This window comes from Pteropus vampyrus, unplaced genomic scaffold (assembly GCF_000151845.1).
Source record: "Pteropus vampyrus isolate Shadow unplaced genomic scaffold, Pvam_2.0 Scaffold44, whole genome shotgun sequence".
Lineage (NCBI taxonomy): Eukaryota > Metazoa > Chordata > Mammalia > Chiroptera > Pteropodidae > Pteropus > Pteropus vampyrus.
In genome coordinates, this window is record NW_011888825.1 from 4,371,978 (window position 1) to 4,388,224 (window position 16,247).

General features: G+C 34.3%; 1 pseudogene; it reads right to left on the bottom strand.

The window, feature by feature from the left end:
- LOC105291370 overlaps positions 1-16,045 on the bottom strand; it is an 18,288-nt pseudogene extending 2,243 nt beyond the window's left edge.
- Between the last annotated feature and the right edge of the window lie 202 nt (positions 16,046-16,247).

A 16,247-nucleotide genomic window follows, 5' to 3' on the forward strand; every position in this document is an offset into this window, starting at 1 on the left:
ATATTTTACATACCCCTTTTTATTTCTTTCCTGCTATTTCTCCTACTTAAGCAAAACTACAGATACAACATAGGGTAACAAACAGATTAGAAGTGCGCTCTCAAAGAGAACAGATAGAAGGGCAGAGACACTGGTATGTTTTATAAATGAGATTGCTTCCTAACATACTTAATAGACTTATAATTAACACTAGATTCCTTTCATGGCTGTAGCACTGTTGAAATTTCTATTGGTTATTAAAAAGTTTTATATTAAAACTCCCCATACTTCTATACTTCCTAAATGGACCTTGATATTGTCTGATTATTGTATATCTCACCTTTAACCTAGCTTATGGTGCACTCGTAAATGCATAGTGTCATGTATTCCTATGTTTACATAAATAAACAGATACTTGGAAAACAAAATCCATGTTGAGCAGAAGCCTTGAAAACACAAGCAGAACACAATCAACCTGAATATTTTTAAAAGGGTTTATTTATTTTTTGTTGAAATATATTTGACATACAACATTGTGTAAATTTAAGGTGTACAGCATGTTAATATGATAAATTTATATATGTAACATAATTGCCATTGATGCAATGAAAATTATCTCTATCAATCTTGTAGCATAATTATAATTTTTTTTTAGTGGTTGGGATAATTAAGGTCTAGTCTGTTAGTCAGTTTTATTATAATACGATTTTGTTGTCTGTATTTGCTGTAATGTGCATTAGAGCTCCAGGGCTTATTTACTACTCATTACAAGTTCATACCCTTAAACAACATCTGCCCTACCCCCAACCCCCACAAGCCCCTGGTAAACACCATTTTACTCTGTTTTACTCAGTTGGCTTTTTTAGATTCCACATATGAGTAATATAGTATTTGTCTTTTTATTTCTAATTAATGTCACTTCACATAATCTCTGGAATATAATAAGTGCTCAAACAATGATAGCTGTTACTAAAGATGCAGATTCTTGGGCTTTATCTTAGAATTAATGGATCACAATCTTTGGGGCTCAAACAGACATTTTAGTAAGTGTCCCCCGTCCCGGCCCAGATTATTCTGATTCTCAACTAAAGTTTGATTTGATTCTCTGATTTCCTCTATTTTAGTCTTCACTTCAGTTATTGTATTCTTCATTTCAGACTGGCTCTTTTTTATCTTTTCTATTTCCATTTTTATGTTTTCTATCTCTGTTAAAGTTCTCACTGAATTCTTCTACTCTTCACCATGTTCATTGAACATTTTTTAACAAGTGTTTCAAACTCTGCATCTGATAGATTCCTTGTCTCCATTTTGTTTAGTCCTTTTTCTGAAGTGTTGTTCTATTCTTTCATTTGGGACATGTTTCTTTGTCTCCCCATTTGTCCTGCCTCCCTGTGTTTGTTACTATCTATTAGGTGAAACTGCTATGTCTCTGGTCTTAGTAGAGTGTCTTATGTAGTAGGTGTGCTGTGGGGCCCAGTGGTGCTGTCTCCCTGGTCACCTGAGCCTAGTCACCTGTCCTTTGCATGGGTTGTGTGTTCCCTCCTGTAATAGTTGAATGGGAAGGATTGACTCTCGAGTTGATTGGTTGTGAGGACTGGTCATGATCAGTGAAGGAGGTGTTGTGCAGGGGCTGACTCTATAGAGCAGAATTCATTTTAGTAGGGCTCTGGTGCCTGCCCAGTCTGCCCTTTGGGTGTATTATCCTCTGGATGGTGCTCTGACTCAGACAGAAGGCTGCCACAGGGCATGCAGGCCAGGGCCTCCTGGCAGGGGCCCTGCCACAGGCCAAGTTCAACCGTAGCCTGTGCCATGCCCAGGGCTACTTGGCATAGGTCACCAAGCAATCCACAGATGGCCGCTACCCACAGTGGGCTTGGAGGTGTCTTGAGAGGCCAAGCTGCAAACCGAGGCTGGCTGCCATTAGTGCTTGGCTTGGGGTAGCTCAGCAAGAAGTACAGGGCATGCTGAGGCCTGATGCCGTTTGTTTAGGTTTTGTGAACCTTTGAGAGATTTTAGGAAAGTCTATAGCATGAGCTGAGAGAGATTGTTTATATGGAAAATCCACTGGAAGTGGCTTGGGTGGCCCACAAGGTGAGTGGGGTGGGGTCTCAGGGAATCAGTGTTAGCCAGGTTGATAGAGACTCAGATGTGGTGGCTGCCTCTGTCTGCAAGCTGGGTGAGGGAGAGCTCAACAAAGGAACAAAGGCTCTGCCAGCACTTCTGTCTGTGAGAAAGCTGCCCCTCCAGCCCTTGCCTCAAAGCCAGACAACTCAGTTCCTCCCTGGCACCTCCCAGAATTGGCTCTCAGAGCAAGTGAGTCCATCAGCATGTGGGCCCCGTGAGAGGAATGTCTGCGACTCCAAAGGTACTTCATCTCACTCGGCCACAATTTCTGCTGGTTTTCACAGCCAGAACTTGTGGAGACTTCTCTTCCTAGCACTGGAATCCTGGGCCAGGGAGCCAGGTGTGGATCTGGGACCCCTTGCTTCTCCAGGAGTTCCTCCACAGTCGAGATATTTTTTGCTAATTTTCAACCACCACACGCGGGTGTGGGACCAGCCTGTGCCACATCTCTGCCCCTCCTACCAGTCTCAAGGTGGCCTCTCCTCCCCAGTTGTAGAACTTCTGTTCAGCTAGACTTCAGGAGACTCTCAATAATGGCTATTCTGTAGTTGTAATTTTGATGTGGTTGTAAGAGCAGGCAAGCACAGAATGTATCTACTCCTCCATCTTGACCAGAAGGCACTCAACCTGAATATTTTGTCCTAGGCAGTTATCTGCCCTTATTTGAAGTTTTAGAATGGACTGATATTGCTCATGGGTTGTTTTTTTTTCACGAAGAAACACAAAATAGTTTGTTTATTTGATCCTTTTCAATTGAACACAAAAACTTGTGAATTACAGGAAAGAAATAAATTTTTCTCTACCTTTCCATGTTCTTTTTGCTGCTCTAAAAATTAAATATACATGAGATAGGTTGACAAGAGAAAATAACCAAATCGAATTATATACATATGTAAGAGTACCCCACATAAATGAGAAGTACAGAGACAGAAAGGTAAAATGAAGTATATAAGACATTCTGAACCAAGGAATAAGGTAAGATGCCCTAAGACTTCAGAGAGGAAAAGGGTAGTTCATAAGACATTAGGAAGAGCCCATGTTCAGTAATTAGAAGTTTGCCTGGCCCTATAGATAGGTCATAAAAAGTTATTTCTAGTGATAACGCTTTCTCTCGAGCCCACAGGGTCTTGATTGCTTTCAGCTCAAAGTAATCCACATGCCAAAGTAGCACATCTTGGGGAGGTCTGTTATGAACCCCTTCAGAATTAAGGCTTTAGATAAAATGTAACCTAAATGCAAAACAAACTCTATTGCCTTTCATAAGTAGTATTCTTCCAGTGTCATAAGAGTGAAGAATAAATGGTCATGTAAGTCAGATTTTGTAATTTTTTGGTGTACTAGACTAGTTCTTACCTTCTAGTTTTTAATGAGTCAATAAGCATTCTTTTTCTTTTAAATAGTGAGTGTGTGAGGCAATCCAAGTCCAAAATGTATGATCTCCTTTTCATCTCCTTGGGGGTGATTACTTATCCTCTTTGTGAGAATTAGGTTTCCTAAGTTTACTCCAAGCTAATGAAAACTCATTTAATTTCTTTGAGTCTCAGTTTTCTCATTTCTAATAAAGCTATATCAATTTATAAAGAAGATATGAAAATTCTAAACATTTATGCTCCTAAACACCTTGCTTTAAAAAATGATACACAACTTGACAAAATCAAGGAGAGAAATAGGAAACCTCACTATTACAGCTGCAGATTTTAACATTCTCTTGGTAATTAATAGAATAAGAATACACAGCAAATATTAGTAAGAATATAGAAGATTGGAATATATTTCAACAAAATCAGTTTAATTGACATTTGTAGAACTCTACCCTAATAACAGTAAAATACACATTCTTCTAAGTGCATGATGAAATATTTCCTAAAATAGACCATATGCTGTGATATAAAGCAAGTACCAACACATTTAGAAGGATTGAAATCACACAAAGTATATTCTCTGATCTCATGGAAATAATTTAGAAATCAATAAAAAAAATTATATCTGGAAAATTCAGTAACATTTGGAAATTAAATAAGCACTTCTCAATAATCTAAGAGTCAAAAGAAATCAGAAAATCACAAGAGAAATCAAAAAATATTTTGAATAAATAATAATAATAACGATATTTTTATGAGATTCTGTTAAATTTTTAGTACATGTTGGAAAAATTATAACTATAAATAATTGTACTAGAAAAGAAAAAATATTTAAAAATCAATGATCTAAGCTCTTACCTTGAAAAACAAGAAAAAGAAGTACAAATTAAGCCCAAAACCAACAGAAGGAAAAAAAAAAAACAGCAAAACTAAGCGACTAATTGATGAAACAGAAAACACTTAAAAAATAGAGAAAATTAGCAAGGACAGAGTTTGAGTCTTTGAAAAGATTAAATTTGTGATTTCCTGGCAAGATTGATCAAGGAGAAAGAATACCTAAATAAGGAAGAAAACATACATCCAGATTCTACAGACATAAAAATGTTGAAGAAGCATAAAAGATGAAACACTAAAATGATGAAAAATGTTAAGCTGTTAATTTTGACAACTTAGAAAAATATGATCAATTCCTTTCTAAAAACAACTTATCATAGGAATAAAAAGAAAATCTAATAGTGATTTATCTTTTATAGAAATTATGTAATTGAATATCTTCCTGAAAGGAAGCCCAAAGAGGTGTACTGATGAATTCTATTAAACATTCAAGAAAAAAAAAAATCAATTTTACATAAACAATTTCAGAAACTAGAGGTGGAAGTCTCACTTTCCAATTTTATTTATTTTTTCAGGAATGTATAATCCTGATAACAAAACCAAGAACATTATAAAAAAATTATGACCAATATCCTTCATGAATACAGACATAAAAATCATACCAAAATATTAGAAAATAAAGTCTAGCAATATATAAAGAGATTAATACATCATAACCAAATAGAGTTAATCCAAGGAACATAAGGCTGTTTTAACGTTTAAAAAATATCAATCCATGTAATTCACTACATTAACAAAATTAAGAAAACAAAATAATTGCTTTAATAGTTGTGGAAACAACATTTAACAAAGTTTAACACTTAGCCATGATAAAAACGTTCATCAAACTAAGAAGGAAACTTTTTCAATTTGATCAACATCACCCAAGAAAAAGCTACAGATAAAATTGCACTTAATGATGAAGCACTGAATAGATTTCCCCTACAATTCATGACAATGAGGATGTCTACTCCCTACACTTCTATTCAACATTATGTTTGAGGTCCTGCTCAATGAAATAACATGAGACAAGAAATAAGGCATAAATATTGGAAAATGAGATGAAAAGAGCCTTTATTTTCAGGTAATATAAAAAATATAGAGAGAAAATCCAAAGGAATCTACAAAAAATATAAGAGCAATTAAATTTAACAGGTTTGCAAGATATCTGGTCAGTATACAAAAATCAATTGTAGGTCTATAAGCCAACAATGAACAAATAAGAAGTGAATTTTTAAAAATACCATACACAATGGCATCAAAAAACATAAGTAGTAATAAATTTAATAAAAATTCTGTAAGATCCCTATACCAAAACTACAAAAGAATGTTGAAAATATGACCTAAATAAATGGACATATTTGCTCTCCTCATCATTTGAAAGACTTACTATACTTAAAATGTCAATTATTCCCTACTTGATCTAGAAATCCAACAACTTCCCAGTCAATAATAGTCTTTTTCTTTTTGTGGAAATTAATAAGCTGATTTAAAACACATATGGAAATGCAGATGACTTTTTATATACAAAACGATTTTGAAAAAGAATAGTTAGATTTACTCTGTCTGATGGTAAAACTTGCTGTAAATATATAGTAATCAAGACATAGTGGTATGAGAATGAGCACAGACAAATCAATCAATAGAATAGAATAAAGTCCAGTAACAGAAGCAGTCCTAAATAATGAATTGATTTTTTGATAAAGAAGCCAAAGCCATTAAGTAAGGAAAGAAATTTTTTTTCAGCAATGATGCTAGAACAACTAGATACTTATATGGAAAAATAAATTGCTAAGGATAAAATATATAGTTTTTTAATAAGTTAGAATATAGAATAGTGATAAATTCAATAAGTAAATAAAAGAGTTGTTTTTTTTTAAAGTAAAATATATACCAAAAAAAAAAAAAAAACATCTGTGTAGGGTAATACTTTATTCTCTGAAAATTAATGTGAATACTTGAGTTAAACAGACGATTTCCTAGCAAAATATAAATAAATTCAACTGACTCAGAAGACATAGGAAATATACTAGACCAATTGCCATAGAAGAGACTGAGAAATATTTTTCTATTACTTTAAAAAAACACTCGCCAGACAATATTAAAGATATACCCTATTAAGGACCAGATAAAGATAATTGATTGCTTCAGAACATACTTTAATCTATTTTAAATATAGCATTACATTAATTCTAAAATCTGAAAAATATAGCATAAAAAGATAAAAGCAAGAGCAATCTCACTCATATGAATGTTGACATAAAAATTTGAAATTAAATAGAAATTAGATTCTGGCAATATTTATGGAGAAATAATACTCTTTAATCAATGTTCATTCTAGGAACAACGTTCATGTTCAAAGATAACAAGTAGATTAGGTTCATTAAAATCAGAAATAAGGACCTCACCCTTCTCGCTAGTCAATGCTCTGGCTGCATTAGGCAATGCATAGAGATGAAAGAAAAAAACAGGAGAAATAAAATTTTAAAAGAAGAGGCAAAATCATCTTTAATTATAAATGAAAATTTGTAGACAAAAGTTCAACCGAAAAACTATTAGAAATCAAAGAATTCAGAAAATTGACCAGTTTTAAAATTAAGATTAAATAATCAATAGTGTCTCACATAAATAACCATGTGGAAAATATAATGGAAGAAAGGACCTGTTTAGAAAAGAGTAGGAATAAACCTGACACATAAAATCAATATGAAAGATACTTTAAAACTCTGCTGAAAGATATAAAAGATACATTAATAAATAGAAATGAATCAGAAAAAAAAAAAAAAGAATAAAAAAAATCAGTCATTCCTTAATAAATTAATGTAATACCAATAAATATATTATCAAGATTTGGTTATGAATCAACATAAGCTGATTCAAAATTTTAAGAGGAAAAAATAAATGTTTTTTAATAGCCATTTTTTTAAAGATTCTTGAGTCTGACAGGTTTCACCCTAACAGTCATGAAAATACATTATATTTTAATTACTATAATCACTAAAACCTTTTGGCAGTGGATCGTGAATAGAAAGATTAATTCCATATGAGTCTAAAGGTAGATGCAAATGAATTTGATAATCATATTATTTAGGGGTAAATTAGATGGGAATGACTAGTAAATAATCTAAGAGGGAGGTAGCTCAAATACTATCTGATTGCAAAATAAATTCCAAATAGGTCAAAATTTTAAAAGTAAAAATGAGGTAATAGAGGAAAAGGTGGATATTGTCATTAACCTAGCAATTCTCCTTTTAGAAATTTGCACTAAAGAGGAATTTTGTCCATAATAATAAAGATGCATATTCAAGGATGTTTATTGCAGCTCTACAAGTTAGCAAAAGTCTGCATGTGAGCAGTACATCAGTAATTTAATCAAAAAAGGGTATAGTTATATAATGGAATCTATTTAGCTCTAAAAATAATGAGACTGAAACACACACACATACACAAGCATACACAATGTCCATAATAAGTGGAAAAGGCAAAACATAGAGAAGTGTGTTTAGTTTGTTCTTGTTGTATACCAAAAATCAGAAAAATGCACATTTTTTTGGCTATCTATCTATGAATGTAGATACCAAGTGCAGAAGTAGGTTTCTAAGTGTACACATCTTGGTGCATCTATAAATAAAGAATATAGATAATGATGTTTGTATATGCATTAAAATTGTCTGATTATATACCAAAAACTGTTAGGAATGAATCTCTGGGGAGATACCTAGATTTCTGAGATGGGAGGATGACTTTCATTTTATAATATTAATTTCTGTGTAATTTTAATACTAAGTATGTGTATAAGAAAAACATAAGAAAAACTGGCTTTTAAAAATAATATAAAATTCAGAGTAAATAGCTACAAACTAAGAGCCTGAAAGTTCTCTTACAATTAAAGTACAAGAAAATATGACATCTATTTTTGCCTACATGTGATACTACTTTCATTTTTTTTTTAAATTTCTTGCGTTTTTTGTTTGTAGAGGTAGAAATTAAGAGCAATTAGGCATTAATGAGGAGGCATGAATTTATATGCACAGTTTGGCATTTTAAAATATCTTGCTTCAAACTTATTAAACAGGTGTTGGTAAGCATGTGGAGCAACTGGAACACATATGGTTGAAAGGAGTGCAAAATGGTGCAATCGCTTTGGAGATTTCTTTGGCAATTTCTTATAAAGTTAAATATACTGTCACCACATGACCCAGCAATTCCTCTCCTAGACATTTACCTAAAGGAACTAAAAAAGTCTGTTAAAAAAGTATGAACACAAATATTCTTAGTAGCTTTATCCGGCCCCAAACTGGAAACAGTCCAAACATCCATTCACAGGTGAAAGAATAAATGAATTATGCTATATTAATACAGTGGAATACTACTTGGCAATAAAAAGGAACTACTGATAAAAGCAAATCATGGATGAATCTCTAAAACACTATGTTCAGTGAAAGGAACCAGACACAAAGAATAAACACTATATGAGTCTGTTTATTGGACTCTCTAGAAAAGATAAATCTGCTCTATAATGAGAACAAAGAGACAAGTGGTTGCTTGCAAAGGGATTTGGGGAAATATCTGAGAGTGATGGAAATGCTCCATAGCTCGTAGTAGTAGTTTCATGTGTATATACATTTGTCAAAACTCATGTAACTAGGCACTACAAATGGGTACATGTTATTGTATGTAAATGATAACTTAGTACAGTTGATTTAAAAAGAAAAAGAAAGCAAGTAGGAAAAAAAGTCACCACATAAGATTTTTTATTTTGGATAATGTAATTAAAACAACTAAAAGTTAATGGCATATCTACTAAGAGAAAAATACTTAAACTACCCAAGAAAGGCAAGTACAAATTTCAAGTGGTAAAACTGGAACCAGAAAATAAGGTGCATTAAATGCGAATGGCCTGGTATACCAGGAATAACCAAGGAGCTCAAAGAAAGATGAACCACATGTGTTATAAATTCCTCCGTGGCCATTCCTTGCTCTACTTCTAGCTCTAAGGTAGAGGACATTGGTCTTTTTGAGGCCCTGTACATGTATGGGGAGAAAATAACTATTTACAGAGTACAAAGGTACCCCAGACACAAAACCCACTGGTGTGACTGTGTGCAGAGGAAGAGAGTTAGGGTCTGATTTATGTTTCCATCTGCTCTGGACTGGCAAGAACCTTAGTTAAGAGCTGTGCTCAGCAGCCCGACTGTGCTTATGATATGTAAATAAAACAAAGTCAAACAGCTGCAAGCAAACAGTGTGTGGTGAGTCGTCTGCCCAAATTCAACCACAGAATCAGTGAAGGCTGGATGTGTTCGGAAAGCAAATGTCTCTGAGGTCAACATAGTATTCTAGTTGAGAAATTAAGGACCCTGGTTTTCACTTTGAAAATGAAACTGCTTAATGTGCAAAAATGGACTTAACATAAATAATGCAGCAGCCTTGTAGCGAGGCCTCTCCAATGCTGGTGGTCCCTGAACACTCACTGTCTGACATTTCATGTTACATTTCAAAACCAGAATCATCATAAGCCGCATAAATCTGTCACTTCAGTTGAATTTGTAAATTACCAAATCCCTAATTTTCCAAAGATTGTCCTCTGCCCAAATGAAATCTAGGCTCTCTGGTCCAATGGGCTTCCCTGGCTTGTCATATCATCCATGTCGCAGCTTGTATTTTTATTATGTGAATGAAAATTCTCCAGAAATGTTGGACAGAGTTCAACACTGCTAATACTTCATAGAATATTTAAGAAACTGAATTATATTGGACATTGCTATAAAACTTCTTTCTTGCAAATCCGCCTAAAAGAAGGCATGTTTGTTTCATGTTGGCTGTCAGTGTTATCTTAATTAACATTAAAATCCTACCCTCCATTTCCATTTGTGGGCTTCTCTCCACACTTCTCCCTAGAAACCCAGATTCCATTTTCTTCCCTCAGGATATATATAAATCTCCTCAGATCCATCCTTTTGATTTTCTCTACTTCCCTTTCTCCTCCAGTTATAAGACTCAATTCCCTGGATTTTATTATCGGTTATTTTATTTTAAAAATTAATATTATTAAAAATATTTTATTAAAACATTGTATACTAAATACATCAACATTCTAAGAAAACATTTAATTTTTAAAGGGAAAGAGAAGTTTTCCAGTGCTCCATGTCTGCTTTTTTGAATCTCTTTCCATGACCTTCCCATCACTATGCATATTACTCCTTCAGTAACCTGACTAGCAGTGAAGATCATTTTTAAACTCATATTCAACTCTTTCTTCTTGACATTTTTTTATCCACACAGACTTCAGATTCCAGAAAATTCATCTCAAGTATATTATGGTGGTATTTCTCACATGCTTTCATAAATAAGTTAACTGCTTTATTAGTTACCACCTAAAGCTTGTCTCTCCTTTCCATTCTCCTTTTAGCTTCATCTTTCTGCCTGCCCTTGCTACCAGGCACTACTATATCTCTTAGGTTCACTATTTTCTGTCCATCATCTACTGAATTCCACTGATTCTGTTAGGCAAGACTACAGTGCCTGCCATTCTACTATGCACATGCATCTCCCCCCAAGCACCACTTTCTTCCTATTCAAGTGCCAGCTCTGAACAGGATATGTAATAAAGTGAATGGAAGTTCTACCTGCCCTTCATTAACACTCTGTAGGAAGGGACCTGATCGAATACTATCTGTACCCCTTTCTCTTAAAAGTTTTTATTTGACTAGCTCATTATGTTTTTATCTATTGTCCCCTATTCAACAAAGGACTCAGACATGGGACTAATGGAATACTTAGCTTGGCTGAGTGATAGAGATTCTACTAAACTCAGAATAGCCCTGCTATTTTGTAATGACTTGGAAATTTTAAAAATTTATTCAAGGAAGCCCATTTCCCTAGCTTCTCTTTTCCTTACAATAAACTTTCACTTAAGGGGTTCCTCCTCACCTGAGGCAAATTGACATCTGGTTGACTCACAAGAGCATATCCTGACATACATGAGTCTGGGAGTCAATTCAGCTGAAGCTAAAATGAGATAGCCACTGTGCCTCTGATAAATGAAATTTTAAAACTGTATTAAGTTTTCAATTCAAACATATTATGAAATTATAGTCACATAGAGATAAGTGATGCTCTATTTTCTAAACGCATGTAAACATTTTTCAATTTGAAAACTGAAACTTATTCCAGAATTTTAGTCTAAATATTTGATAATTTTATTTAGAGAAATCTCAATGTTTCTTTTTTTTTTTCTTAAGAGTGATGGAAAGTCTTTGAAATGTTTTATACATGGAGCATGGAGTTGACAATATCAAATTGATAATTTATAATGGTCTCTCTGGCTGCTGCATGGTTGTCTGGTTGGAGAGGAGACATATGAAGGTGGGAGACCAGTTAGAAAGTGTTTGCAGTTGTCCAGGAGAGATGATGACAAGTTGGGTGAGAGTGATGACAGTGAACGTGAAGCAAAGATCTAAGAAACTTAAGAGAGATTTTGGAGATGTAAAGTAGATTTCCTGTATTCAAGTGTCTTAGTCAGCTCAGCTGCCATATCAAAATACCATAGGTTGGATAGCTTAAATAACATAAATTTATTTTCTCACAGTTCCAGAGGCTAAATGGCCAAGATCAGGATATCAGCATGGTTGGATTCAAGCTTCTTCTTGGCTTACAGATGGCCATTTTCTCATTGTGTCCTCACTTGGCAGAAGACTGGAGGGAGAGAGTGAAGTGGAGAGGGTAAGGAAAGGAGGGGAAGTAGAGGGCGAGGGAGGAAGGGAAGGTTTTGGGGTGTCTTTTTTTGTAAGAGCATTAATCCTATCATGAAAACGCCACCCTCATGACCTATCTAAACCTGATCACCTCCCAAAGTCCCCATCTCCAAATACTGTCATATTGAGAGTTAGGGCTTTAAAATATGACTTTTGAGGAAGGGGCACAATTCAGTCCATAGCAGCATATGTATATATACACACACACACTCACAGAATTCAGATCTATAGTCTTGATTGAAGTAACCATAGACTCTTTACTCATGTAGATGTGGGAGAAGTTGTTTTCTAGGTCTGAAAATCAACATGGTAATCTGTGGTGGTAGAAGTGATAGATTCACACATAATTAGCAAGTTAAGTTACTTCTGTTTAAGTCTCAGTTTTCTCATCAGCAGAATGAGAATAAAATATTTTGAAGAACTTTAGAAGTTGGAGATAGTTATAGTGAGGGGCTGTTTGAGAGGTTGATATATTGTAGGATATAAATGTTTGTCATAAGGCTGATGTTCTGCATGTTTTCTAGAAAACGAAGAGTCAGAGAATAAGAATTTATTAGTGTTGACTCAACGTGCTGTTTAAGTCACTAGATGTGAGTCACTAGAAATGTACTCTGCATTTAAACATTAGTGTCTGTAACTTCAATTTTTAAAATGACCACAACTACTAATTTAGTCATGAACCATATATATTGAGATCCAGCTCTGTGTTTGACACTGTGCTGAGGACTTGGGACCTAGTGGTGAAAAATAAACAACAACAACAACAACAACAAAAAGATCTAGACTCAGCGTCCATGGAGCTTCTAGTGTACTTGTGAATACAGATTTTGAATTAACAGCTACAAGTAAGAAGAGTGCCATGAAAAGGGGAGGATGAGGTGAATGGGTGCCTCTAATGGGGAAGTTAAACTCTTGGGAGTTAGGTAAGTCATCTTTGAAGAAGCAACCATCAGGTGAGATTTGAAAGATGAACAAGAATGATTTAGGTGAAAATTAGAAAGAAGAGATCCAGACAAAGAGAACAGTATTTCTTAAATGTTTAGGGACTCAGAGTATGGCTCTCTAGAGAAAGTAATAAAAAAAACAGTGTGACTAGAAAGTAGAATGGGAAGGGGAAAGTGGTTCAGAATGAAGCTGGGGAGGTGAACAGAACAGGATACAGAGGGTCCTGTAAACTATATTAAGAATGTTGGACTTTTCTGGGGGCAATAAATAGAAAGATAATAAAAAGCTGCAAGCCTGGATTGTCACACACAGATTTCTTGATCATGACAAGAGCCGTGGTAAAGTAAAAAGCACCTAAGGATATCACAAAGAGTGAAGACCTCCTAGAGCCCTGAGTTTTGAATGAAACAAATTTCTGGACAGCGACTCAAAGAGGGAGCTACTAAGAGATACTGACAAGAGGAAATGGGGAAGGTTCTATCCAGATGTACATTTTTAGGCCTACGAATAAACAAGATTAATACAAAATCTTATGACACTTTTTACAAAATAAATGGATTGAGAATACATCTATTATTATTTAGAAACTCTACATTGCAGATAACAGAAAACCTAGTACTCAAAATGTTATAATTAGAATAATCACCTCAAGTAATTGTGAGGCCAGAAATAAGGCAGTGTCCAAAGTCAACTGAATCTGTGGATTCCAGCTCTATTTCTCTGCTTATCTCTTAGTTATACCTTTCTTGTGCTGGCTACATGTCTTCCTGGCTTTTTACCTAGTATAAAAATAACTTCAGTACTGCATACAACACCATCCAGAAGAGGACAGAGTGTCTCTTCTAATGGGTTTCAATTGAAAGCAGAGGAATGTATTTTCCCCAAATCTAGACAATCTCTGCCTCCTATGATTCTGATTGGATTACACACCCATTTTTGAAACAATGTACTGATTGGCTTAGACCTGAGATCCTATTCCAATTATTGTGGCAAGCTGGATAGGACAACCTTTGGACCAGTCAGAGATGGAGGAGGGTGAGCATCTCTTGGAACACCTGGGCTGCATGGGGGAGAGGTAGAAACATAGACAAATCCAAATTGTATTAAGAAAGAGAAAGAGAGAAGTGAATTCTGGATAGAAACCAACAATCACACCATGGATTGGCAAATTTTTTCTATAAAGGGACAGACAGTAAATACTTTAAGCTTTGTAGGTCATATGGTCTCTTGTAACTACTCAACTCTATCATTATAGTGGGAAAGCAACCATACATAATATGTAAATAAATGGGCATGGCTATGTTCCAATAAAACTTTATTTACAAAAGTAGGTCAGATTTGGCCCTTGGGCCATAGTTCTTTGACTCCTGACCTAAGCTATCTCATATTAATCCCTACGTTTTAACTTTCTCTACATTATTTTCCATCTGAAAATTTCTCTTCATGTTAATTTTTACCTTATTTTTTCATATATAAAAATTCTGGAGTCAGGTATGTGTGCCAGTGAGTAGAAAAAAGTTATAAGATAGCAAGACAAAAAAAAATATATTTTCTCCCAAGCTTCTGTACTCTGTGGGTAGATTCCCTCCTGTAGAGATGGTTACTTTGTCATGCTATGACATTTTCAGATGGTGTTATTTGAAAAGCTTTAAACTTAATCCAGATAAAGAATGTAGATCTCATTTCATATTCAATGCTTTGCACACTAACAAAGCTTTGGATATTTTGCTAAATGTGGAATTGGACATGAGTCATATAATTTTTACTAAGGGAGTCATAGCTAAATTAGAAAGACAAGACAAAAAGACATTAAGGGGACATTCAAGGTGATAAATATATGTTGTAGAGGCTGGATGTCCAACATTTGCATGTTCTTCCTGGTCTTTTTCTATTTTGAAATAGAAATTGGGGAATTAACTTCAAAGAGGAGAAGAAGATGGATTTACTTTCAAGTTATAAGAAGTAAAGAAAGAGTAAATGCTTTCTCACTGAGCACAAAAGTGCTCATTTTCTGGCACTATGTTTGACAAGAAGTGATTTCTGACTCACTTATTTCCTTCAGATTTCAACTGAAAAGGCTTGGAGAAAGTCAGCAATTATAAAATGGATGTTCAGGATCAAGACAGCAACTAAACCCGGGAGCAAGAATGGGGTAGGAAAAAAAGAAAATTAAGGCAGAAAACAGCAAGTATTAGAAAAGCAATGAAACATAAAATGTTGTAAAAATGTTACATATAAAAAGAGAGATTTAGTAATATTGATCAATGATTAGATATCATCACTGGATGAAAAGAAATAGGGTGAGATGTGTCACACCAAATTAAAGGTAGCAACAATGACTAAAAAAATAAATCACATTTGTAATAATTAAGAAACTGTATTTCTATATTTTTCTCAACCAACTGACAAATTTAAGCTAAAAAATACCTCTGTAGATGTTGATTTTGATCAGATGATAATGAGGTGCTATCATCCAAGTTTCACTGATCAAGTCTTTGCTTATACTATAAAGATTTCCTTTTATCTCCTTTTAATAATACCAAGAATTAGATATTAGGTATTAGTTCTCAAAGAGCTTTCTTTGTGCTCTTGTCAAATTCAAATTTTTACTAAAATATGTCACAAACAGAAAATGATGGAAGACTAGTGGCCTCTGTGAATACCTGGATATAGGTAATAATTCAGAGTAACAATGAAAGTTAAAATAGATAAAAGGAAAAGATGCCAAAATCTGATAGCAATTGATAAAATTATAAGGTATAAGGAGCCAGAATGAGTAAAATCCTATCCAGGCTGCAGCTTATGGAAACCCAAATTTATGAAACGTAATGTTATTTTTACTTAAAAAATAAGAAATCGCTTTTATTTCTCTCTCTCTTCCCACTCCCTATACTGTCTCAGGGACCTATGACCTATACTAATGAGAAAACAGAACATGCATCCCTCTGACACCTTTAAGTGCCTTCTACTGGATGAGGAAATTATTCTTCCTAATTTTACCCGCATCATTCTATGTCCCTGTAAAGATTTTATTTTTTTAAGTGAGGAAAACAGCAGGGCTGCACAGAAAGGCCTGGAAGTGGCCCTGTCTATTATCAGAGGTACCATCTCTAAGAGTAAAGAGATTAAAGTAGGAATGAAACTAGGAAGAATCTCAAGGACCATACATTTTGGGAATTTTTGTTTTGCAAGTTCTGTCCCAGTTTAA